At 44.7% G+C, this 25,822-nt stretch overlaps 1 pseudogene; it reads right to left on the reverse strand.

Moving 5' to 3' along the window:
- Positions 1-1,859: 1,859 nt before the first annotated feature.
- On the reverse strand, positions 1,860-25,822 carry LOC116437366 (annotated as a pseudogene).

Consider the following 25,822-nt stretch of genomic DNA (forward strand, 5'->3'; position numbering starts at 1 on the left):
GGCCCGCATGAGCTTATCGTTTGGGGTCGTGGGTATGCTTGCGTTTCCACAGATACTGGAGTACGGTGGCTACCTTCAAAATGCGTTCGCCCTGACCTACGGCACCAGAGGCAGAACAGGCAACCTCCAAATGATGACCAGAATGCCAACCATCCAATTGGCGACCAGAATGTAGATCATCAACCTAATGACTCTTCTGATGATGACCAGGATATCAACCATCAGGCGGATGGTCCTTCTACAAGCAGAGACTGGGATGGTCCTTCTACAAGCAGAGACTGAATTTTAAATTTCTTGTTATGGAGTCAGATAGTTAAAGCCTTAAGGACATATTTAGAATTAATAACTGATGTAGATTTCTATTTAGGATTAATAGTAGGGTTGTTATCTTATAAAACAAAAAGGGGGAATTGTAGGTGAAAAAATGCTGTTAGTGAGGATTTTCTTGTTATTTTCTAAGTCCGTGAGAGACTTTTCTCTCTCACAGAAGAGGTAGCAGGGAATGTAAACAACCAAGCCACCTGCAACCTTGGAAAGTCTTGTTTATGGTATAGTAGAAAATATTTTGATAATGGATGTTTTAGGATTTTAGCCAATCACCCCCAAGGGGTGGCTGGTCCCTTGTCCAATTAGACTATGAAGAAACAAGTCTATAAAAGTGTTTGTAAAATAATTAAATAAATCAATCTTGCTGCACAATTCCTGCCTGCTGGATCTTCTCCTCCTCCTCCTCCTCCCTATGGCTGCGGGACACGGTGATATACCGTAGGAACCAGGCCTGCGGTAATAAGGCAGTATTTGGAGGCTGGGGGGGAGTGTGTTTCTGGGTGTTGTAGTGTATTTAAACCTCTGGAAGTCATCTCTCATCACACATATTTTGGCAAATAAATTCCCATGCGTCCCCAACCTTGGCCAATGTTGTTATTAGGAATGTTCGGTCCACCAACCTTTTGTTGTTGGATTTAAAGTTCTTTGTTTCAATTACCAGTACTATCTTTAAGATCAGCATCACACTCTCTGCCACCTCAGTATTCTTTGCATGTTGACTTACTGAGAAACAAACCACCCTCTCTCTCTTCCCTGGTGTCATGGTTTAACCCCAGCTGTCAACCAAGCCCCACGCAGCTGCTCCCTCACTCCCCCCCAGTGGGATGGGGGAGAGAATCTGAAGGGTAAAAGCAAAAAAACTCATAGGTTGAGATACAGTTTAACAGGGAAAGCAAAAGCCATACACACAAGCAAAGCAAGGAATTCATTCACTACTTCCCATGGGCAAGCAGGTGTTCAGCCATCGCCAGTGGAGCAGGGCTTCATCATGTGTAATGTTTACTTGGGAACACAAATGCCATAACTTGGAACATCTCCTTCCTTCTTCTTCCCCCCAGCTTATATACTGAGCATGATGTCATATGGTCTGGAACATCCCTTTGGTCAGTTGGGGTCATGTGTCTGGGCTGTGTCTCTTCCCAAATTCCCATGCACCCCCAGCCTCCTCACCAGCGTGGCAGTAAGAGAAGCAGAAAAGGCCTTGGCTCTGTGCAAGTGGCGCTCAGCAATAGCAAAAACATCTCTATATTATCAACCTTGTGTTCAGCACAAATCCAAAACACAGCCCCATACCAGCCACTGGGAAGAAAATTATCTCAGTCAAAACCAGCACACCTGAAGCCCGTGGATTCAGCTGCAGGTATTTCTGTCAGGTCATGTCCAACAAATGGACTGTGAACGACTCCTTACTTTGATGAACCCAAGCCCAGAAGGCAGCAGCATAGCTTCACATCACAGCAAGTGGGTGAAAGCCACTTGACCCCTGTTTGTGGGAAATGCAGAAGGGTGCAGTGTGTTCCTCCACAATGCATTTATTCCCCCAGGTACAGCATGCTGTCCAGCAGAGCTCTGCTTCTCATACACTGCCAGTTCTCTTCCTCAAACCTTTTCTGGGAACCATGTATGTTCTTGTCCACAGGTCAGCTTCTCTTGTTTAGAAGACATTTTCTCTGTATCAGTTGTTTCCTCGTAGTCAAGAAGGGACACCATGAGAGGGGCCATTAGCTCAGAAGTGGATTCTGAGGAACAACTGGATAGTCTGGAATGGTTAACTCAGTTTTTTCAAGCTTTCCATTTTACATCTCCTGCAAGGGCAGCTTGTCTATCCAAAGTGGATTCTTCCTTCTCTTCATGCTGGAGGTATATCTGCCCTCTGGAGTTCCTGATTTCGGTACAGGAGAAACATATAGGTTTGAAGCATCCTTTTCTGGAGTCAAAGTGACTTCACTGGAATAAATGAGACATCTGTGTTTGGATTTGTACTGTTTGTGATCAGCTAGGAAATATTTGCCATTTTTCCAGTTACAAGCAGGATCTTGCAGGCAGTAAGGTTTTTCTGCAGTATTGCTTGGAGAGGACTCAATAGCTAAGTCATAGCTCCAGTCTGATGGAGTTTTGCTGCAGCCTGCATTTTTAATGGATTCCCCTGTCTTTGGGCTGCCCTCACTACAATCCCAGCTGTCATCTAGTTCATGTTCTTGAATGGGTATTGCATATTTTAAAAATAAATCCCCTTGATTTTGGCCTTTTTGCTTTTCCTCATTTCCTTGTTCTTGTTGATGAAGGAAAAAATTAATGTTAACTGCATTTGTTGGTGTTTCTTCCTTTCACACTCTTTTGACTGCAGGCAGGTGAGAAAGAATTTTCACTGAAATCAGTCATCCAGATCTTCCAGCTGCATCCCCTCTTTGCTCTGTACTTCTGTGGGAGTAAGGTTCAGCTCCTGCTTCGCTTGAATCTCCTTGGACTTGTATTGCATTAAAAACCTTTTAAGAGTTTGATAGTTCAATTTTTGCTGTAGAGTAGGTGTCTGCTGAAACTGCTGGTGATAAGGACATAAATGCTCTTCCCTTTCCTTCTGAAATGGAGGCAGATTTGTCCAGGTTTCAACACACTGTTTAACAAAGGCATTTCCCCATTCCTGTGTGCTGTCAGAAGGCAGATTTCCATCTCCAAAGGAAATATCATCTCTTAGAAACAAGCTGTTTCTGAACAGGTTGCACTGTCTGGACTTTCAGGCACTGGACAGGTGATCTGTCTTGTGTATACTTGTACCTCTGGCCACTCTCTTTTGTTTCTGCCATGGCAGCATTTTTGATGATGAAATCCTTTGCAATGGGGTTCTTTTCAGAGTGGGGAGACAGATCATCAGTTTTCTTCTTCAGGGGATGTGCTAGCTGTAGGGCTAGTGTGTTGGAACTATGATGAGCTGGGATTTCCTCTGTAGACATGTTCTTTGTTGATTCTCCTGGGGATAGAGGTAAAAGGAACACAGTGGCTGGAGTATTGCAGGACATGCCTTTGTAGCATTTGAGGGATGCTGGAGGCCTAGCTTCAATTTCTTTGGAGAACTCTTTTTCCCAGGTGGCAAAGAGGGAATGTTTTGGACACATTTTGGAGATACATTTCCAGCTGTCCAATACCTGTTTGTGACAGGGTAGAACATTTAATCCCTTTCTTCAGCTCTTTGATCCTGCAAATGAGACTGGCTTTAGAAGATGTCATGTTTACAGATAAATAACAGTGTCTTCAGAACAAACTAGCACACTTCAGAACAAGCCCAGCTCCCTCAGCCTATCCTCGTAAGAGAGATGCTCCAGTCCCCTAATCATCTTTGTAGTGCTCTGCTGGACCTGCTCCAGAAGCTCCATGTCTTTCTTGTACTGGGGAGCCTAGAACTGGACACAGAACTCCAGATGTGCCTCACCAGGGCTGAGTAGAGGGGCAGGATCACCTCCCTTGACCTGCTGGCAGTGCTCTTCCTAATGCATCCCAGGATCCCATTGGCCTTCTTGGCCAAAAGGGCACACAGCTGGCTCATGGACAACTTATTGTCCACCAGGACCCCCAGGTCCTTCTCCATAGAGCTGCTTTCCAGCAGGTTGGCCCCCAGCCTGTGCTGGTGCATGGGGTTATTCCTCCCCAGGTGCAGGATCCTGCACTTCCCTTTGTTGAATTTCATGTCTCCAACCTGTTGAGGTTCTTCGGAAGGGCTGCACAACATTCTGGAGTATCGGCCACTCCTCCCAGCTTTGTGTTGTCAGCAAACTTGCTGAGGAGGCATCTGCCCCTTTAGCCAAGTCATTGATGAATAAGTTAAACAATACTGGGCCCAGTATTGAACCCTGGGGGACACCACTAGTGACAGGCCTCCAACTAGACCCTGTGCCACTGATCACAACCCTCTGGGATCTGCCATTCAGCCAGTTCTCAACCCACCTCACTGTCCTCTCATCCAGTCCACACTTCCAGAGCTTGCCCATGAAGATGTTGTGAGAGACAGTGTCAAAAGCCTTGATGAAGACCAGGTAGACAATATCCACTGCTCTCCCCTCATCCATCCATGTAGTTGTTTTATTGTAGAAGGCAATCAGGTTGGTCAAGCATGATTACCTTTTAGTGAATCTATGCTGACTGCTCCAGATCACCTTCTTGTCCTCCATGTGGGTAGAGATGGCCTCCAGAATGAGGGCTCCATCACCTTTCCAGGGACTGGGGTGAGGCTGACTGGCCTGTAGCTCCCTGGGTGTCATAGGCTAGCAAAGCATAGTCCCGGAAGTGATGTTCTTGCAAAGAGGTGCTTACATCTTCCTCTATGACCTGACAGAACCTATCAGCTGGCCAGTTTGAATATGGACAATTCTTTAAGGAACATAAAGTTGTGACCGCCTCTGTGATCCACAATTAAGAATAGGAAACTCCGAGGCAGAGCCTCTCTGTCTCGTTTCCGGTGCTGGGACAGGTGGCTGCGAGCCTCGTGGGGGGGCCAGCGGGCCTGGCCCAGGCCCTGCTTGGGCCAGGCCGGGCCGGGCCACGGCCATCCTGGAGCCGTGTGGCCCTGTTCCACCCGTGGACCCCCCCCCCCAGCAGGGCTGTGGGCAGCCAGAGTGGCTCGGCTTCCCCCCCCCTCTCCACTGCGACCAAGATTTCAGCAAAAGCAGCACCACTGTCTGGCAGAGGTCATGTGACTGACAGTGATATGCAACATTCCAGCTGCAAGGCCTAGGTGAGATTAACCCTTTTAGTGCTGTGAAGAGCTGAAAACCTGAGGGAAGAGAAAGAGGAGATGCTTAAAGCTGAAATTCTGTTGTAAAGCTATGATATACCAGAGTATTCGTTGTAATTTCATGAAGATATGGGGGGTGGAGTGTTCAATTCAACTTGTAAGCAAAAGCACCTGCGCTGAGAAAGGCAGATGCTGACGCAGCTGTAATTTCAAGAGAAGTTTGGACAGGGAGAGATGGAAGCGATGAGGACTTTTGCTCCAAATGGGACAGGAGAAAACCTCAGTTCCTAGAGATGCTCCCAGACATTTCTTAGAGATGAAATGCTCTCAGAGATGGGTGAAGAGAACTTTTGTTTCTGAACGGCTCAACCTTAAAATTGTACCCCAAAAAACTTCAAAAGAGTGGACCCTCGAAAGCAGTTGTGGGAAAAGTTGCAAGTTGGGGGAAGGGACTCACATGCGAGCAGAGAGACTCCTCTTCCTAAATGGACTGAACAAAGTTATTTGGAAGTGGGCGGCTGTCTCGTTGTGATAATGTGTTCATAGCATGGGCAAGAGAGACTCCTCTTCCTAAATGGACTGAACAAGGTTATTATGGAAGTGGTAAACAGACTGAACATCTCAAGGGTTGTCTTTTTACATTGTCACTTGGAGAAGGGAGGAAGGTGGGGGAGGAGAAGAGTTCTGAAGGTGTTGTATGATTTTTTTTCTTCTTCTTTTAGGTCTGTTAATAAACTTCTTTATTTTCTTTCAAGTTTGGTGCCTGCTTTGCATTTCTCCTAATTCTTATCTCACAGAAGATAAACAGTAATGAGTATTTTGGACCAAACCACTACATTAAATTGGTATTTCTGCCCAGTTACAAACCCAACCCGCTACACTGGGTCTTCCATTTTTCCCTTTTTGAGGACCGGGGTGACATTTGCTTTCTTCCAGTCCTCAGGCACCTCTCCTGATCTCCATGATCTTTAAAAGATGATCGTGAGTGGCCTCGCTATGGTGTCCGCCAGCTCTCTCAGCACTCCTGGATGCATCCCATCAGGGCCCATGGACTTGTGGATGTCAAGCTTGCCTAGGTGTTCTCTGACCCAATCCTCCTTGACCAAGGGAATGTCTTCCTCCCACCATTCCTTTACCCTGGTCTCCTGGGTCAGAGATCCCTGAGGGCTGTTCTTGTCAGTGCAGACTGATGCAAAGATGGCGTTCAGTAACTCTGCCTTCTCTGCATCCTCTGTCTCCGGTCTCCCCCCCTGGATTTAGTAACTCGTCCACATTATCCTTAGTTTTCCTTTTGTTATTGTTGTATTTGAAGGAGCTCTTCTTGTTGTCCTTAACATCCTTGGCCAGATTTAATTCCAGATAGGCCTTGGCCTTCCTCGTCTCATTTCTACTTACTCTGACAACCTCTCTATATTCATTCCAAGTGGCCTGACCCTGCTTCTATCTCCTGTGTGTTTCCTGCTTATGCTTGAGTAGTGACAGGAGTTCTTTATTCATCCACGCAGGTCTCTTGCCCCCTGTGCCTGATTTCTTGCTCATTGAGATGTGTTGTTCTTGATTCTGGAGGACGTGGTGCTTGAATAGTGACCAGCTCTCTTAGACCTCCCTTCCCTGCCATGTCCGTTCCCATGGGATTCTTCCAAGAAGATCCTGAGGAGGCTAAAGTCAGCTCTCCTGAAGTCCGTGTTTGCTATCTTATGTGCTGCCCTGCTTCCTCCTTGCCCGATACTGAACTCCACAATCTCGTGGTCACTGCAGCCAAGGCTGCCCCCAACCTTCACATCTCAAATAAGGCCTTCCCTCTTTCTTAGTATAAGGTCAAGCAGCATACTATTCCTCATTGGTTCCTCCACCACCTCTGACAGGAAGTTGTCGTCAATGCTTTTCAGGAACTTCCTGGACTGTTTGTGCTTTGCTGTGTTGTTTCTCTAGCAGATGTCATGCTTTCAGATATTTAGGCTAAATACTAAATTCAGTGTCATGATTTCTGTTTTAATTGTCAGTGATCTACACAGGTATCAAAACCCTTCTGCCAAAATGCTTGAATTTCTGGAAAGGTCTTTCGAAGTGCTTCCTTAAACAGTGTGGAACAGGTCAAATGAGTGAAGAAGGCCTCTGTTTCAGTGCAAGGGGATTGCATTTCCACACTTTATAATGCAGCATGGCACACTGCCAGCTCAAGACATGCCTAGTACTCTCCACAGCACATCATAGAGTCCCACAAGACACAAAGTAGGGCTTTTGGAGTAGTTGCAGTGGGGCTTATTGGCTCAGGTGGTATGTGTACAGGGCTACATTGCTCTTAGATCAGACTCAGTAACTGTGAAGAGCTTCTTATCTGGTATCACCCTATCCCCTCAATTGTCTCCTTTATCCCTCTTCCCCTTAAGTATCTCATCCTCTTAACCTTGGCATTGAACAGCCTATAATTTACAGCCTCCTGTGTAGGAGGGAGGTGATGCCTTTCCCTGGTCTTAAAGTCAAGAGTCAAATACAGTTAGAAGGGAAAAAGGGATTTTACCTTGGTATTTATTTTAAGGATCCTTAGGTGCACTAAGTCCAGGTCAAATACACCTCAATGCACACCGCAATGCACACAACACAAAAGATCTGGTATAACATTACAGGTCTTACTAATTAGCATATCTATCAAAAATTCCCCAATGAGAGGCTCGAATGAGCCCCCCCTCCCCAAGGAACCTTCACCTGGATAGTTCTATCTTAGTTTACAGAATGTGTTCTGGAGAGGACCTTGGGGTCTGGGGCATACTGATCCATAACTACGAAGCTTCTAAAATGTTTAGTCTCCTAGCTTGACAAACAAGTCCAAGAATGTAGGCAAAAAGCACTAAGAGTACAGAAGTTGTAAAAAGGTATAAAGGGGTATAAAAGAAAAGGCAAAAAATCATCATGGCATCAGAGGGACTTGCACATATTATAGACAGAACTACAAGAGAAAATTAAACCAAAACTTTTAATTGCTGAGGTTAATAACCTGGCAGTTACAGGGAGCACAGTGATATTTTCATCACTGAAAGCTGCTATCAAAAAAGATTAGCAAGATCCAGAGAATTTCAAGACCAAATACAAGAGTTGGAACAGATAAGGATGTTATTTGCATTGTGAAAATTGCATTTCTTGCCTAAATCAACATTTCCAATGCAACCAAAATAAAATGTAATGACAAACTTTTTTCTTTGTATTTTTTCACATTGACAAGAATGTGCTTTATCACCTACCTGTCAGCATATCATAAAGTGTTCAGGGTATGGTCTGTAGCTATGTGACTAGGTGATATATTGACTATCATACATGTCTTGAAATTGCCAAACAGAATCCTTTAGCATCTAGGGTTGGAAGGAAAAAATGAGATTCTTAGCAATTCCTATATTTATTTTTAAACATGTGCTAGTCCTTATTTTACACACACACAAAAAAAAGTGATTTAATTTGCTCAGAATTTCTTAAAACTTACCTTTCATTTCTTGTAAATTAGCAATGCATACAGAGGCAGTTTAACATGAGTCAGGTAATGCACATCTAGTCTCTTTTTAAAAAAAATGTAGTTCTCTTGTCTTAATTTGTCTTGCAATTCTTTGTTTAAAGTTTAAAATGAATACAAGTGTTAATCAGGGCTCTGAACAAGCCCTTGCACTGGGGGCCACAAAGGTGCTCGTATGTTTTGAGGAATAAAGCATATGTTACAAGTGGAGTGAAGAAATGTTGATGAAAACTCCCATGAGTGTTAATTCACAGAAGATACAAGACTGGTTGCAAATTGGGTGGAGGTGGATGGTAACTGAATGATTCTGGAAGGTAGTGTTCGGGGTTTTTGTTTGGTTTTAGTTTTTTGTTTCTTTGTTTTTTACCATGACAGTCCATAAGATTGACTGGGGGAACTGGCAGTTGGCTTTAATTCTGAGATTATCTTTAAAATTAATGTTTGGAAAAGTTCATAGGATCATAGGATGGTTTGTGTTGGAAGGGACTCATCAAGATTATTGAGTCTAACTCCTGGCCCGGCACAGGACACCCAAAGAATCACACCATGTGCCTGACAGCATTGTCCAAAATTTAGATGCCTGTTGGTTGAAGTGATGGTTGCGGTCTTGATCTGTCAGGGTGGGGGAAGCCCACACAATATAAAGTTCAATGGGTTCAAGTAAGAAGGCCCAGATACCTCCCCTGATGGGGGAGTTTTAACCTGGCTGATGTAACACTGTGAATCATGCGCAGTCCTCTGGTGGAAGGCCCCAGAAATGAGTGTGGGGGCACTAAGGAGGTCTTTGATGGTTTATGACACCTTCTAAGACATGACAGCTGTTTCTCACACCAGCGTACTTGAGCCAGTCATATAATCTCAGAAGGGATTAATACCTTCAGGCCTATGTGGGAATGTCCAGATACCTCCCCTGGGGGTAGAGTTTTACACCTGAGCCAGTTGTGTAAGGGAAGACATTGGCATGATAAAAAGCATTATCCCACCTCAAAGGATCTGCTTCTTATCAGCCTTCTCCCCCATGTGGCTCAAAAAACAGCTTGTTGCTAAACAAAGGTCATCCTCCTGTGCTGGGTGCAAACTCCCTCTGCACCTGGGCTGTTGTGCAGATCAGAGGTTTCGCCACCACACCCAAAATCTCTCCTCCTCCCCTTCAGTTAGGGGGTGCAAACCTGGCCTTAGCAAAGCACCTACTGCTTTTGCAAATGGCTGATAGTTTGAGTCATTAACTTTTAATATTTCAGTGTCTCACCCCACCCCCCAACCCACCATGGGCAGGGACACCTTCCACTAGACCAGGTTGCTCAAAGCCCTGTCCAACCTGGCCTTGAACACTTCCAGGGATGGGGCATCCACAACTTCTCTCAGCAACCTGTTCCAGTGCCTCAGCACCCTCACAGTAAAGAATTTCTTCCCAATATCTAATCTAAACCTACCCTGTTTCATTTTAAAGCCATTCCTCCTTGTCCTCTCACCATGTCCTTGTAAAAAGTCCTTCTCAAGCCTTCTTGTAGGCCCCCTTCAGGTACTGGAAGGCTTCTATAAGATCATCCTGAAGCCTTCTCTTTTCCAGGCTGAACAATCCCAACTTTCCTCATAGGGGAGGTGCTCCACCCTTCTGATCATCTTCATGGTACTCCTCTGGTCTCACTCTGATGGGTTTATGTCCTTCTTGTGATGGAGACCCTAGAGCTGGACACAGTACTCCTGGTGGGGGTCTCACAAGAGCAGAGTAGAGGGGCAGAATCCCCTCCCTCCACCTCCTTGCCACACTGCTTTTGATGCACCCCAGGACATGATTGGCTTTCTGGGCTGCCAGCACACATTGCTGGGTTATGTCCAGACTCTCATCCACCAGCACCCCCAAGTCCTTCTTGGCAGGGCTGCTTTCAATCCATTCTCTGCCCAGCCTGTACTGATAGCAGTGTTTGCCCCAACCCAGGTGCAGCACTTTACACTTGGCCTTGTTAAATTGCACGAGGTTCTGATGGGCCCACTTTTCGAGTTTGTCCAGGTCCCTTTGGATGGCATCCTGTCTGTCACATGTGTCAACTTGTTATATAATACAGTTATATATTTCTCTTTTCTTCAAGAGTTTAATAGCAGTTTTTGAATCATGACTCTTTTAAAAAAATTTTTTTTTAATTTTGTCATTATCAAGGGAATCTCTACTGTTGTCTTTCTGCTCATTTTACATGAGTTAATTTGCTTTGCCAGAAAGGAGTGTGTGTAGTGTAGGAAAACGAGAGACACAAGCTGAAGCAAGTGAATCTGGTTTATTGTAAAGTTAGACAGCATTTAAACTTTTTAGCCTGAAAAGCTGTTTTTAGTTGCCTGCATAAAGCCAGTTACAGTTCCCTAATAAATCCATCTTCTTGACAGTTTGTTGTTTTTTTCTCAGGACCACAGGCTAGCAAACAGGATGCCTTTTCTATTTTCAGATCTTGTGTGGTCAGCATTCTTCCACACTTCTCAGCATTCTTGCTGCTGCAGCCTTCTGTCCAGGCATGTGATGCAGCGGCAGTTTCCTCTGTAACTCCACACCTCCCCCCTCTGTTTTTATTGAGGTCATAGATAAGGCTAAGGTAACCATGACTTGTTTTTTGTGTGTTTTTAACAGCTCTGTGTTGAAAAGAACAAGATAGAAGATTAAAAAGGATATCACTGCCAAACAACCCAATCCAATGAAAACCCAAACTCATAAATTTATTCCAGAAAACCAATTTTTTTGATTTAGCCAAGAGAGATCATTTTTTAGATCTGTCAACACTTTTTGTTCCTCCAGAGTTTGTAAAGTTCTGAGTTGATCCTTTAATTGAGTGTGAAATGATTGAATATCTTGTAGTAAAGTTTTATCAAAGGCCCCCTGGAGGTGGTTTTTAAGTGTCTGCCAATTTTGTTCCGTGTCATTCCACGGAAGAGGAGTGACACATAAAGAATTATGGATATGTTCCAAATCACAGCGTAGGGATAGAAGAGTTTTTTGGGCCTCAACTCTTTTGCCTACCCATAAAAGAGCACTTTCTAAGGCAGATATATAAAATAAGGCAAGCAAACAACAATAACTATGGCAGTAACAACAAACAAAACCAGAAACCCAGTGACAGCCTTCTCGGCTGTCAGGCACTTTCCCCTTGGGTGTAGTGATGGTCGCAGCCTGCAGGGGCGCCGGTGGCTCCCAGTGGGCAGGGCAGGTGCGATGATTCCCCTGCAGCTGCAGCGGGCGCTCTGGTGTGAGCTAGGGGAGCACACGGAAATGGCGGCTTGGGCGAGCTGGGAAGGGATGGAAGAAAGGCTGGCTTCACAAACCCCCCTGGGGCAGCCAATCCCGGTGCCTCAGTAGGACTCTTGGGAGCAGCAAACTGGAACAGCAGGAATGAGCACAAAATCCCAGGTGGTAGACGAGATGTATCAAACTCCACAGCTGTAGTGGAAAGCCCAGGATGTCTCGGCAGGCAGGAGGTGAGGAGCTACAGTGTAGCGAAGACTCAGAGCAGTGGAAAAGGAACGGCAAGGGCAGGGCAGACGCAGCCCAGCTCCCAGCATGGTAGGGAAAAGCAGGCTCAGGATCCCAGGGTTTTTCCCCTGAGGGACCCGAGCAGACGGTGAAAAAGTCCCTCTTTTAGTGAGGTAGGGTGTTAAATAGGGTCCCAATGCAACAGCTGCTCCAGCGAGCAAGCTCCACTTGTGGTAAAAGAAAGGCAGCAGAAGGCAGAACCCTGCAGTGGTGATGAATTCTCCCCTCCAAACGCCAAGAGAACAAGAGAGCTAGGGGCTCCACCCAACCCGTTTTCCCAGTCCAGATCTCGCGGCCTCTCTGCCTTACACGAGAAAACCCCAGGCAAAAGAAAGTAGCCAGCTGGACCCCTCCCCCAAGCTGTGGCCAGGTCTTTTGTCTCTCTTAGGTATCCAATTGTTATTGTCTCCTAGCAACATGTATGGGGAAAACTCTTTAAGAGAAAAAAAAACAGAAGGAGAACTCCTAAAACCCCAACATTAGCCAACCCAGAAATTTGCAAACCCGTTTCTTACTCATTTGGATTTCCTCTTGGAATAGTCGAGCCAATTGTGAAAGACCATCTTGTCCTTCCCAAGTCCAAGTCAGATTTACAGGTACCCAAATTTCAGGTCTTCTTTTAAATGGAAGAAGGACAGAATAGTTACGCATATCCTCATAAGTTACACGATTTGAAAACAAAAGAATTATCGGCTAAAAATACAAACTATTTCTATATCAAAAAATCATTAGCTAAAGCAAAAACAGACAGGTGTGAAGTACAAGTCATTAGTGGTCCTTCAGCAACATTAAATTGGCAACTGTAACATTCCCATTCAATTTTACTTGGTACATCCTATTGCCAAAAGCAGGTAACAACATTTTCCACAAATGTTTATACACATGGGATTGATTATTACCTAAATAACATTGAATTAATGGTCCGGCCATCCCACCATCATGCCAAACAATACTGCAGTTTGCCTTTTGGTCCCATTTTCTCTAAGGATACCATCTGGTTCCAAATCAATTACCCTCCCATACTGTAAGAATTGATTTTGTGGCCGTTGTCCTATACATGATGTCCATTCCAAATGCTGTATATTGGAAATGGGTATAAAATGACATTTGGGGAAATGAGGTGGAGTGGCATCCACAGATTTGTTGGAGATAGAATGGCTGGCAATATAATAGCAGTCAATTTTCTTGCATTCTCCGAGTGTATATATATTAAATGAAATTGCATAGAAGAATTAGCACAAGGTTGTGCGGAGAGAGAAGATAGAATTGAGCTGCAGAAGCACATGGCAGCACAAAGAAGCACATGGCAGTACAAAGGAACACATGGCAGCACAGAGAGGCTTGTCTCCGCCAGACCCTGGGGGGAGGAGGTGTCACGCAGCAGACCCCTACGGAGAGAAGCCTGCTGGAAGATGACAGATGGGTGAACGCTGCGTGATCACCCCATAGAAGGACATTTAGAAAGCGTGTTGGTGACGTGGCAACATGGGATAGGTCACATAGTGAGAATTACTATGTAAGGAAATACTGTGCCTTGAAAAAGTGTCTAAAACCAGCTCGTTTCTTTTGAATAAACAATTCGGATTCCCTGCTGGTCTGGGTCCCCTGTCTCGGTCACTCACACAAAGTAAAGAGGTACTTGTTTGATTTCACATTAAGCATATAGGTGGTAAATCAGTAACATAAGTAGCATTGCTAATATACGTATCTACAATATCCTGATCTAGGGAAGGAAGCCAAGTTCCTCTTACCCATTCTGTTCCATTGTTGCTGAGGGGAGGCTCTGGATCCTACCAGGTCAGAGGGCAGAACAGTGATGGCTCAAGAATATGTGCCCAGTAGATTCCTCCTTCCACCACTTGATGGCAGTATAGCAGTAGAAAGACAACACAATTCATGGTTGTCCTTGGCTGGGTTTGATGTATCTCGCTGGGAGCCAATATGGTCCTGTGGGTAGAGAAACACATCTGTAAGCTCTCCCCCAAGCTAACAGTGAAACTGGACCTTTCCACTGACTGCTGTGTACATCTTTGAATGTAACTTCTGTGTGAACTCCTTCTCTATCAGCGGTCTGACCTAGGAGTCTCTGATGTGCTGTTAGGTCATCTCTAGTGGAGAGATTCAAAAAAATTAAAAGGTTGCTTTGTCAAGCTGCTCTTGAGGGAGCATACCTATCGGGTTCCCCGTTTTTTGTTTCTGTAGCATGTTTTTCAATGTATAATGTGCCCTTTCCACTATCGCTTGGCCTGTTGGAGAATGGGCAATACCTGTAACATCTTTGATACCCCAAGTGTGGAAAAATTCTTGTGTTTTATGAGATGTATATGTGGGTCTGTTATCTGTTTTTATCTGTTGAGGGATTCCCATCATAGTAAAAGCATGTAGCCAATGTCAGGTGGCATCTCTCGATTTCTCACCCTTGTTTGTTGTTGCTACTATGAATCCTGAAAAGGTATCAATGAAAACATGGACATATTTAAAAGTCCCAAAGCTCTATATGTGTGCTACATCTGTTTGCCAAATGTCATTAGGTTTCAGCCCTCATGGGTTTGTACCTAACGTCTGTGGCAAAGAGTCTGTTGACACTGTGAGCAAGTATTCACTACATCCCATGCTTGTGACAAAGTTAAACCAAATTGTTTTGCCAGTGCTTGGGCATTTTGATAATAGAAATCATGAGAAATTTTTGCCTGCCCTAACTTTTGTGGCATAGTGACTGTCATGGTGAGAGCATCCACTCTCGCATTACCCTCCACTTATAGGTCCAGGCAGAGTGATATGTGACCTAGGGTGCAGAATGTAATATTTGTGAGACCTGTGAAGTAAAAGGCTGTATAAAGTGGTTAATAACACAAAAAGATATTTGTTAGAGACTTCCTTCAGAAATGAATGCTCAATTCTCTCACCGATTCCTGTAACATAAAGAGAATCACAAAGAATGTTATTAGGTTCCTGTGAAAAAAGGCAAAATGCTTCTACCACAGCCACCAGTTAGACTAATTGGGTAGATCCAGGTTGAAAGGTTATCGAATGTTCCCACTGTCCCATATCATTTTTCCACAGGGTCACAGCTTTGTGTGTTTTTCCTGATCCATCAGTGAAAACAGTTTTTGCATCAGGGATAGGCAGTTGGAAGGGAAGTTCTTTGAAGGATTGCACAACAGTGCATGTCAAGGCATCGAGTGGATAAACTGTCCATCATAGTCAGCAAGGGCAATTTGAAATGACAGTGAATCCCTGAATAGATTCTCTAATTCTGTTGCTGCAATAAGAAGATGTATTACTGCTGGATCGTGTCCTGTCAGGCTCTGACATCAGAGTAGTCCCATCGACAGCAGTTGAATAAGTGTCTCAAGTTGAGTGGCTATAGTTTTTGCAAAAGTGTGTGGCAGAAAAATTCATTCTAATAGTCAGAGACGATGTTCCTGTACATCACATTGACCAATAAGAGCATAAGATTGAAAGGATTGTAGAATTAGGAGCAACCGCAAAGGCAAATTCGGGTTCCGACGTGTGGCAAAGGTTTTAATAATTTTGTCACTTACATGTGCCAATGTATTGGGTTGACCCTGAGTTGATGGACAGTCTTTAAGACCAATTATGCTTCTCACAATTTACATATTTAAACTGCACGGAAAGGCGGGACTTCCCCTTTTGTCGGAGGTCGCCTGCTGGGAGGTGGGGGGGCTCCGAGCCTCCCGGCCCCGCCGGGCCGGGCCGGGACCACTGCCCCTTCCCCCCTTTCCCAACACTGTGGCACGGACCCTGGGTGGCTGGGGGAGACTGTCCCAGAGCCGCAGGCAGCTAAAACCAGCCATGGACTGCTCACAGCTAAACCCATCCAGCGCGGCTTCTGGGGACAGGCGGGTCCCTCTCCTCTCCATGCGGAGCCGGCGGAGTCAATGGGAGCCGGCAGAGCCTCCTGTCTGCAGCCAGCACACTTCGTGCTGAACTGAAGAGGACACCACACAGCCAACAGCACAGAGGGAGCGAGGTTTTCCCCACCGTAAAGCCTGAACAAGAACACTCTTCAACATGGCGGCTTCAGAGTCAGAGAGAAAGAGAAGTGAGTCACGTGGGAAGGAGCTGAGCATGGCGACGGGAGAAAAGAGGGCGGTGCCGCGATTCTGGCGCGCAGCTTAAAAGAAACCTTCTTGCCTGCCGTGGTAAGAAACTGTAATACCACAAACTGTTTGTCTCTTTAATCCATTTGAAGAACATGGGGGGATGGAGTATCTTCGTGTGCCTGTGAAGATTGTGAAGAATGCCTATGCCAGGCTATATAGAAGTAGTAAGAGGCTGTTAGAGACTTGTGGTGAAGAAAAGCCTTTGTGTGCAGGCCAAAATAACTTATCCTTAAAAAGATGAATAACCCCATGTGATGGCCCATGTTTTGTAGTGTGAAGGAACTGTGAGATTTTTCATGGGAGAGATGTTTTACACACAGCAGATTGTTTGTTTCCGGGCGGATCTGCTGTTAGTGGCAGTTTGGGAACCACGTGCAACTGAAGGAAAACCCTTTTTTCCTTAAGCATAAGAGAGAGACTTTTCAAGAACTGGAACACTGACTAACATCCCATGTTCTGTTATCCCCTGTGTGAGCTGGGTAAAAGGAGAGAAGTGCTGGGGGGGGGGATTTGCTTTAATTTTGTTTTGTTATTTTCTCTTTACTTTTAATTCTATTAGTAATAAAACTCTTTCATTGTACTGCAACTGTTTAAGGTTTGTGCCTGCTTTGCTTTTCTCCTAATTCTTATCTCACAGAAGGAAAATAAGTAAGTAATGAATATTTTGAACCAAAACCACTACATTTAATTAGTGTTTCTGCCTGGTTTCGAACTCAACCCGCTACAGCCAAAGCCTCTCAGGCAGTCTTTGTTAACTGCCTAGGGGAAGAAGAATGTGGGTCAGCTTTTAACAATTGAAATAGAGGGGATAATTCTTCTGTGGTGATTCCTAATAAAGGGTGAATCCAATTAATGGTGTCTAATAGCTTTTTCAAAACAGTCAATGTGCGTATGTGGGTTTTTAAAGTTACTGGCTGTGGGGTGATTGTTGCTTCTAATAATTTAGAGCCCAGGTATTTCCAAGGAGGTTCTGTTTGGATTTTTTCTGTGGCTGTGCACAAGCCTCTGCTGGTAAGCATTATTTTTAAAGCAGCGAGGCAATCATGTAAGAATGAAGAGCAGTCAGAAGCAATTAAAATATCGTCCATGTAGTGATACATCAAAACAGATGGGTATTTTTTGCCATACTGGTTGTATCACTGAGTGAATGATGAATTGACAGATAGTAGGACTGTTTTTCATACCCTGAGGTAGCACAACCCAGTGGTATCGTTCCATAGGGGTCTCATGATTGACAGATGGTAAAGAAAAGGCAAATTAAGGTGTGTTGTCAGGATGCAAAGGAATTGTAAAAAAGCAGTCTTTTAAGTCAATTATCACTAGTTCCCAATGTTCTGGAATCATTGTGGGGTTAGGTATTCCTGGTTGTAATGCCCCCATAGGTAACATGATTGCATTGACTGCCCTGAGATCCTGTAAAAGCCTCCACTTTCCCAATTTCTTAGGAATAACGAAAATAGGTGTATTCCATGGGCTGGTGGAAGGGACTATGTGACCCAAAAGAAATTGTTCTTGTATGAGGATTTGGACTTGATGAAGCTGCTCACCTTTGAGGGGTGACTGATCTACCCAAACAGGTTTACTTGTGAGCCAAGTTAGTTTGAGCAGCAGCCCCTATAAAAAATGTGTTGAAATGATCAAACCCCATTGCGTCATTAGGTCTTGCCCCCACAAAGGGTCTGGGCTTGGGAGTACATATGGCCACAAGGTGGCAGTCTTGCCCTCTGGTCCGATGATCTGCAGTTCTTTTGCTGATTGCCAGGGAATTTGTTGTCCACCGACTCCTGCTACCATCACAGTTGAAGGTGCCAGAGGCCACTCAGGAGGCGACTCCTTTCGGGCTATGATGGAAACATCTTCACCAGTGTCGACTAAACCTGTAAAAGACTTAGATTCTATTTGACAAGTGAGTAATGGTTGTTGTACCCCTATGATTTTTGACCAATATATTTGTGGAGTACCTGTGCTCCCAAATCCTTCTGCATTGTGTTGTTGCTGTAAGATCTGTGCTGAACAGGGAATTGCTGGCAGCAGTATTAATTGTCCCAATCGGCCTCCCTGTGCCATTGTACAGGGAGGATTGGGAGTCCAAGCCATGATTTTAATTTCCCCTTTATAGTTGGCATCAATGATTCCTGGGATTCAATGAGTCCTCTGCAGGTGGTAGAGGAGCGTCCCAGGAGTAAAGCATGTTTTTGAAATGGCAATGGCCCATACACAGAGGTGGGCAGCAGATGAACAGAGGTATCATTTAGGACTGTTGTAGCGCTGACAGCCAGGTCCAAGCCAGCACTCCTGGGGGTGCCCCTTGCAAGGTTTGTGCTTGTATTGGCATCTGATTGAGTGGGGTCCCATTGGATTGGGGGGCACTGCACCGTGTGCCCCCTTTCGAGTTTCCCTGCTTTGGGAGAGGGTTGCCGTCTTTGTCATATTTAGACTGGCATTGATTGCTCCAATGAAACCCTTTTTGGCACTGAGGACAAGGTTTTTGGGCTTTTTATTGCCTTTTTGTCCTTTCGGACATTGTTTTCTAATGTGGCCCTCTTCCCCACATTCAGAGCACTTAACAGCTGCTCTGGCAACCTGTAATTGTTGGGCTATTGCAGTAGCAATCGGTTCTGCTTTAAATTGTTCCGAGCCGATATTAGCACATGCCTTGATATAATCAGAAAGCTCAACATCAGCACAGTTCCGTATCAGGTCCAGGGCTTTTTTACAGTCATTGTTAGCATTCCCATGAGCAAGAGATTTTTAAACAGCACCAGCTGCCCCCAGAATATCAATTTGCCGCCTAACAGCTGATTGCAATCAATCAATAAAGGTAATATATGGTTCCTGAGGACCCTGCCGAACAGCAGCAAAATTGGAGTCTAATTTTTTTGTATCAGGTACCTTTCGTAGTGCACGCAGAGCGATAACAGTAGCTTGTTCCTATGCCTGTGGGAGAATTTGCAATTGTGCACGGGCAGTAGCATACATGCCTGTACCAGAAAGTTGGGGGGCCATTATATTGATTGGTGGTTGTTGATTACCATTATTCAACACCTGAATTTGAGCCAAATCTACAAATTCCATCCACCAGACAGAGTATCGCCCTCCTGTTAATATTGTTTTAAAAAGAGATTTCCAATCCACTGGTAACATAGTATGTGATTCCACAATTGTATCTAATAAATTCATAGTAAAGGAGGATTGTAAACCATCTTTGTTGTGGTGCTAGATTTAGTTTAGCAAGCTGCAGCTTTCCCTGGGAGTGTAGATACAAAAATGCTGCTAGCAAGGATTTTCTTGCTATTTTCTAAGTCCGTGAGAGACTTTTCTCTCACGCAGAAGAGGTAGCAGGGAATGTAAACAACCAAGCCACCTGCAACCTTGAAAAGTCTTGTTTACAGTATAGTAGAAAAATATTTTGACAATGGATGTTTTAGGATTTTAGCCAATCACCCCCAAGGGGTGGCTGATCCTTTGTCCAATTAGACTATGAAGAAAAAGTCTATAAAAGAGTTTGTAAAATGATTAAATAAATCAATCTTGCTGCACAATTCCTGCCTGCTGGATCTTCTCTCCTCCTCCTCCCTATGGCTGCGGGACATGGTGATATACCCTAGGACCCAGGCCTGCGGTAATATGGGAGCTCAGCGGGACTTCTTAGGACAGGACAGCCATTCTGTCCTCCTGTAGTCCATTTTGGACGGCTCTGCAGTTTTGCTCCGGCAGCTATCAGCTCTACAACACAGTGATGGCCAAGGAGGCGAGAAGGGTCTCTCCATAAGGGTTTCAGAGGACCTTTAATAGTTACATCTTTTCCCGGTGATCCCCAGAGTCAGAGACACCTCATGATCCGGGCGCAGGAGCTTTTTCTCAGGGGCTCACGGGCGGTACATGGGTGGAGTTGGGGTACAGGAACCAATAGGGAGAGCCCGAGGGAGTGGCCAGGGCTAGGGGCAGGGGAAAGTGGGGGGAACAATATGGGATCAGAAAAGCAGTGGGTAAACAGATCACCACACATCTTCCTTCACCGATTTCCTCAGTTCCTTTTCCATTTCATATGACAATTGTCCGTGATGTGTTTTGATTGCAATATATGACAGGCATTGCTTGAAAAAATTCAGTATCACCCTCCTCCAAAGCCCGTAGTCAGCATTTCTGTATAAATCTTTCTGATTCAGGTCCTATAGGTAGCATTGTTTCCTCATCATAGTCGCTAGAGGAATAAGAGGTGGCATAAGGTGGTTGAGTTTGTGAAATATTTGCCACAGCTTTTTTGCCTGCTATTTGTAATATTTCTTCCACTCTAGGAGAAGCTGCTGCCATAGCACATGCTGGAGCTAGAGGAGGATATAAATCTGGTTCTTGTTCAGGGTCAACTGGGCCAGGATCAAAAGGATCTTCTCTCTCAGGATCATTCTTCTCAGGTGAAGTCTCATTAACAAAAACGACAATATCTGATGGGGGTGCAGGAGGACCATCTGCAAGGACACAATCCACTTCCTTAAACTGTTGCAAAGCAGAGTATACCATATGCCAAGTAATAATATCATCAGGGTAGACATTGTGATGAGTAATTTGGTGGGTTTGTAAACATTCAAGGACCTTTTGCCAGTGAGTAAGGTCATAGGAGCCATCTGATGGGTACCAGGGACAAAATTGTCTGACCCATATGAGTAGCTGTATAAGTCTTTGGGGTTGGAGTTTATATCCTTGTTCCCTGGTAATACACAACAGACAGTCTTTATGCAGTTTTTGGTCTTTCGTTGCACTTTGCCCCATTATAAGAAATGCTTCCCAACCGCTCGCAAAGGCTAACCTGTTTTATAGCCAGTGATGAAAGGAGCTCCTTGGTGATCAGCTGAACACACCCACCATTGGTTCGGTCAGGGTACGCCACCAGACTGGATCATGTCAGCAGTAATGAAGTCCCTGTTGTTCGGGCATCATTTGTGGCATACGAAAGTGAGAGACACAAGCTGAAGCAAGTGAATCTGGTTTATTGTAAAGTTAGACAGCATTTATACTTTTTAGCTTGAGAAGCTGTGTGGAAACCGACAAGCTGCTCAGAAAGTTTCACAGACATTGATTTGAGCACAATTACTCTATACCCTTGAGAATTTGGCTTGTACCCGTGAGAAGTTTTAACATCAACAGAAGCAAGAATCCAAAACAACAGATATAGAAAGCACAACTTGCTCTAGGGAGGCTGTTATTTGCTTTAGATTGTTTTAGATGGGTGTTAGTTGCAAGTAACCAGTAGTTTTGTAGGGTGTTAACGTAGAAGCCAATGGGGACACAGCACGAGTGCCAAGAAACTGTATAAAAGAGGCTCTGTAGAATTAAAGATGTTTTTTGCCTTCTGAACGGAGTTGGTGTGTGTGATTCGTGAGTGTCGCGTTCGTCTCAACTGTGACAAAGCTGTTTTTAGTTGCCCTCCTAAAGCCGGTTACAGTTCCCTAATAAATCTGTCATCTTGACAGTTTGTTATTCTTTTCTCAGGACCATCGGCTAGGAAACAGGATGCCTTTCCTGTTTTCGAATCTTGTGTGGTCAACATTCTTCCACGCTTCTCAGCATTCTTGCCCCCGTGGCCTTCCGTCCAGGCATGCAATGCAGTGGTGGCTTCCTCTGTAACTCCACATACATGTATCTTCCTGATCCAACACCTGAATGTATTCCTTTAGCTACCAAAAGAAAAAAAATAACAGAGGAGGGGAAAACATATCAATCACACACTAGTGAGGAATTGAAGTTCATCAAATCTAACCTACAAATTTGCTATTTCCCTTGTGCACCTTTGACTCCTACTATGTGATGTCCCTGTTGCCTTTTTCAACCTAGAAATGAAACTCGAGATAATTTTAGTATAGCAGGTAATATAAAAGTGGATCTTTATTTGGCAGCCTCCAGGGGAAGTTATGGAGAATGTCCACAAAAGCCCACTCACACGGGGTGAATACAGTTTTTATAAGTTCAGCAAATCAGCATAATTAATAAAAGGCATCAATTAGGAGGACAAGTGGTGATGCAATCCCCCCCCAGGTCAAGCCCTGTAGGAACCCAGAGTGCCGAGAATATTTCTCTGCCTGTTTTTAAGGGCTTTTACCCCCCTGAACAACACTGTTTTAGCTTCAAACCTTGGAAAAAATTACCAACAGTCAGACAACAACTAGAAAATACAGTGGTGTGAATTAGGTGATAGACTACTATATAAGATTGTCATATGGTGAAAAATTTAGAGGTTTTAGGCTTCTCTTTATAGTAAATAGATAAGAGTAAAAAATATCAAAATGGAGGATTGTTGTTGTTCTCTAGATCTTCTTCTCCTTCTTCTATTACTCCATATTTTGCAGTAAAAGTAGTTTGGATTGATTGGATAGAAAATTCCGCAGTTCCTAGTTGTGTTACTGAATAATTGGTAAGAAAGTAAAAATAATGTATATTTTTAGTAACTATTGGTTAAAATGTCTTTAAAAGGCTGTGTAAATCTTGATAATTGGTCTTTCTCGCTCTCACTCCTACTTTTCCTCCTTCCATGCTGTACCTGGGTCACGCTAGTGGCTCAGTTCCTCTGATAAGACTTAATAAACAACTATCTGGAAGCATTGAAACTACAGAAGACGTCTCGCTTTATCTTTTAAACGCCTTGCAAGGACTTTCAGCAAATTCTCTCCCATCAGGAGAGACTCAATTTATGACACAATAAAGTGTCAAAGCCCCTTCTCTGGAACCCCCTCCTCAGCACTAGCTGTACTTTGTCCCTGAAAAGGTATCTTGAAGAGTTAACCTTGGTAGCCAGGAAGAACCAAGATAGCATAGGGGCCTTGTACCCCCCGGGGCTTGGAGCTCTGGAATTTGTTTTGTCTTTCTGCCTAGGGAAAGGTCATGGAAAATTACTGGGAAAACTAGCCACTAATACAATAGGCTACAGAGCTACAAATATATGTGCGAAGAATACAGAGAACATATAAAAGAAAAAAAGCAAAAACCAAAACAGCATCATCTCTCACAAGGGGAGTTTGTTGCTGTCACAGCCATGAACAGAATGGGAGACATGCAAGAGCACATGAGAGAGAGCACATGAGAGCAAACAGGGTAGAGAGCATGCAGGAGAGAGCATGTGAGAGAGCAGAAACTCATGCAAGAGAGCTAGCACATGCAAGGTAGGGGAAAGAGGAAGAAAGATGGAACACAGCACATGCAAGGAAGCATGTGTGTGAAGAGGGAACATGAGAGACTATGCAGAACAGTACGTTTGAGAAAGAGCACACATGCAAGAGAGCATGAGAGAGCATGTGAGAATGCATGTGAGAGAACACATAAGAGACAGGCAAGGAAGAGCATGCAAGAGAAAACACATGCAAGAGAGCACATGAAAGAGAGAGAGATAAAGCTAAGCTAGCACGGGAGGGGGCAAGCACTAAAGAAAGGAAGTATGTGCAGGTACTGGGTTTGTCTGGCATAGAGTGAATTTTCTTCAGAGCAGCTCATATGGTGCTTTGTTTTAGATTTGTGACTAAAACACACTAATGATTTAGCTATAGCTGAATGGTGTTTGCAAAGCATCAAGGCCTTCTCTGCTTCTCACTCTGTCCCCTCAGTGAATAGATTACGGATTTGTGCAAGAGATTGGGAGTGAACACAACAAAGCAGATGACCCAAAGTAACCAAAGGGATATTCCATGCCTTAAAACATCATGCTCAGCAATAAAAAGGGAAAAGAGGAGATTTAGGGAGGTTATTCATCTTTTGCCTTGGAACCGTCTGGGCATTGGTCTACCTGTGGAAGGTGGTGATGCCTTTGTATCACTTTTATTTTTTTCTACTTTTTCTTTGCTTCTTAAATAATTTTTATGTAAAACTCCAAGTTTTCTCTCTTTTACTCTTCCTTTTCTCTAAACCCGTGTGTTGTGGTTTAGGAATGATATTCTCCAATGAAGTGCTCCCACTGAAATCATGTGCCACTCGCTCACTCCCATGCTCCCTCTCCCCTGAGGCAGCTGGAGAGGAGAACTAGAGGCACAAAAGGCAAAGATCACTGGTTGCGATAAGAACAATTTACTGGAAACAGCAATGAGATAAGAAAAACAGTAGCAGCAACAGCAAAAATATTAATAACAAAAGTGTACAAAACAGAGTGATTCACATGCAAAAATGCTCACCCCAGAACTTTGTTGCAGTGGGGATTCTTGCAACATGTATAAGACAACGGGGCCCGTTGAAAAGAAATATGGACTGATTCTTGGTAGATGTTTTCAGAGGTGTTTATTTTCCAGCCGCATGGCCGGGGACTGCCGAGGAACTGTAGCAATCACGGGACAACCAGGGTCCTCCTGGGCAGGGGAACACGAAACAACCAATGGGGAAAGAGGTTGACCAGGGAGTAGGGAAACCCCGTGCCTCCACCCCAGGGTCCCCCTCCCCCCGGACCCCACGCCAGGGGGGAGGAGCCCCAACACTTCACCCTTTTGTTTTAACTAAAAGAGATTTAAAACTTAACATTGGAAACAACTGGATAAACATAAGATAACAAGAACAGTTTCAAAAGAAAACAAGCCACCCTCCTGAGTCTCTCAATGTCCAAACAGATTTTTTCTCTGGAACAGCTTAGACAGGACTCTCTGAGCATACTTTGTGGGGAAACTGAGGCAGGAGAGGGTTTCTTCCATTTGTACCTGTTGGAACTTCAAACAAAAATAGTTAATTTCTTCCCTCCCCTTTTTCATCCCCCCCTTGGCATCGGAGAGGGGTTGTAGGGAAAGGGAATTGTATAGGGGAGCCATGGGGTGAAAAACGGATTAGGGATAAATTGGGGATGGGGTAAACTTAGGAAAGGGTTTATATTGGGTATAGGGTAGAAGGGGAAAGTAGGCTGCGGGTAGGGAAGTTGCTGGGATGGATATTGTTTATAATTTTGTGCATAATGGCTGCCTTTGACTGGAATACCCCTAGGCCCTGTCACATGGGCTGCCTGTGGGCCTTTTCTTCCTTGCACTATATCAAATTGTACAACTTCTCCATCTCCTACATTTTGGAGGTATTTTTCAGGGTTATTCCTTTTAATGGCAGTTCTATGGATGAATACATCTTCCTGGTTGTCACATCTCGTTATAAAACCATAGTTGTTTTTGACATTGTACCATTTCACAATTCTTGTGATTTTCGTTGCTAGAACTTCTCCTATTATTTACTTGTGTCTGTGTCGTGGCTGCTGGTCCTGCGAGGCTGCTGCCTCACCGACTCCAACGTCTCAGTCAGGCGCCCGCGTTGCTGCTGCTCCGCGCCCTCTGAGCGGCGCTGCTTCGGCTCTGTGCTGCGCTGCACGGCTTCTCGTGTCGCTATGGAAACATCCGCTTCTCACTCTACAAAGCTCTCTGAGCCGTGTGCTCGGAGCGGGTTTCCACTCTGACCCCCGGTCTCTGGCTGCTCGCGAGGGTCGCCCCTCTGCTGCACGTGACTCACGGCATCCGCAGCGCCTGCGGCGTCTCTCTCTCTCTCACTCGCGGTCGTGCAGCAGGGGACCCCAAGACAGGGATGGGGTCCGCGATAAGGCAAGGGCTCCCAAGGGGGCTGGGTGTATCCAGCGCAGGCACGTCCACCAGCATGGGTAGAGGAGACCCTGTGGCTGCAGTCAT

The sequence above is a fragment of the Corvus moneduloides genome, chromosome W, assembly GCF_009650955.1.
Source record: "Corvus moneduloides isolate bCorMon1 chromosome W, bCorMon1.pri, whole genome shotgun sequence".
Taxonomy (NCBI): domain Eukaryota; kingdom Metazoa; phylum Chordata; class Aves; order Passeriformes; family Corvidae; genus Corvus; species Corvus moneduloides.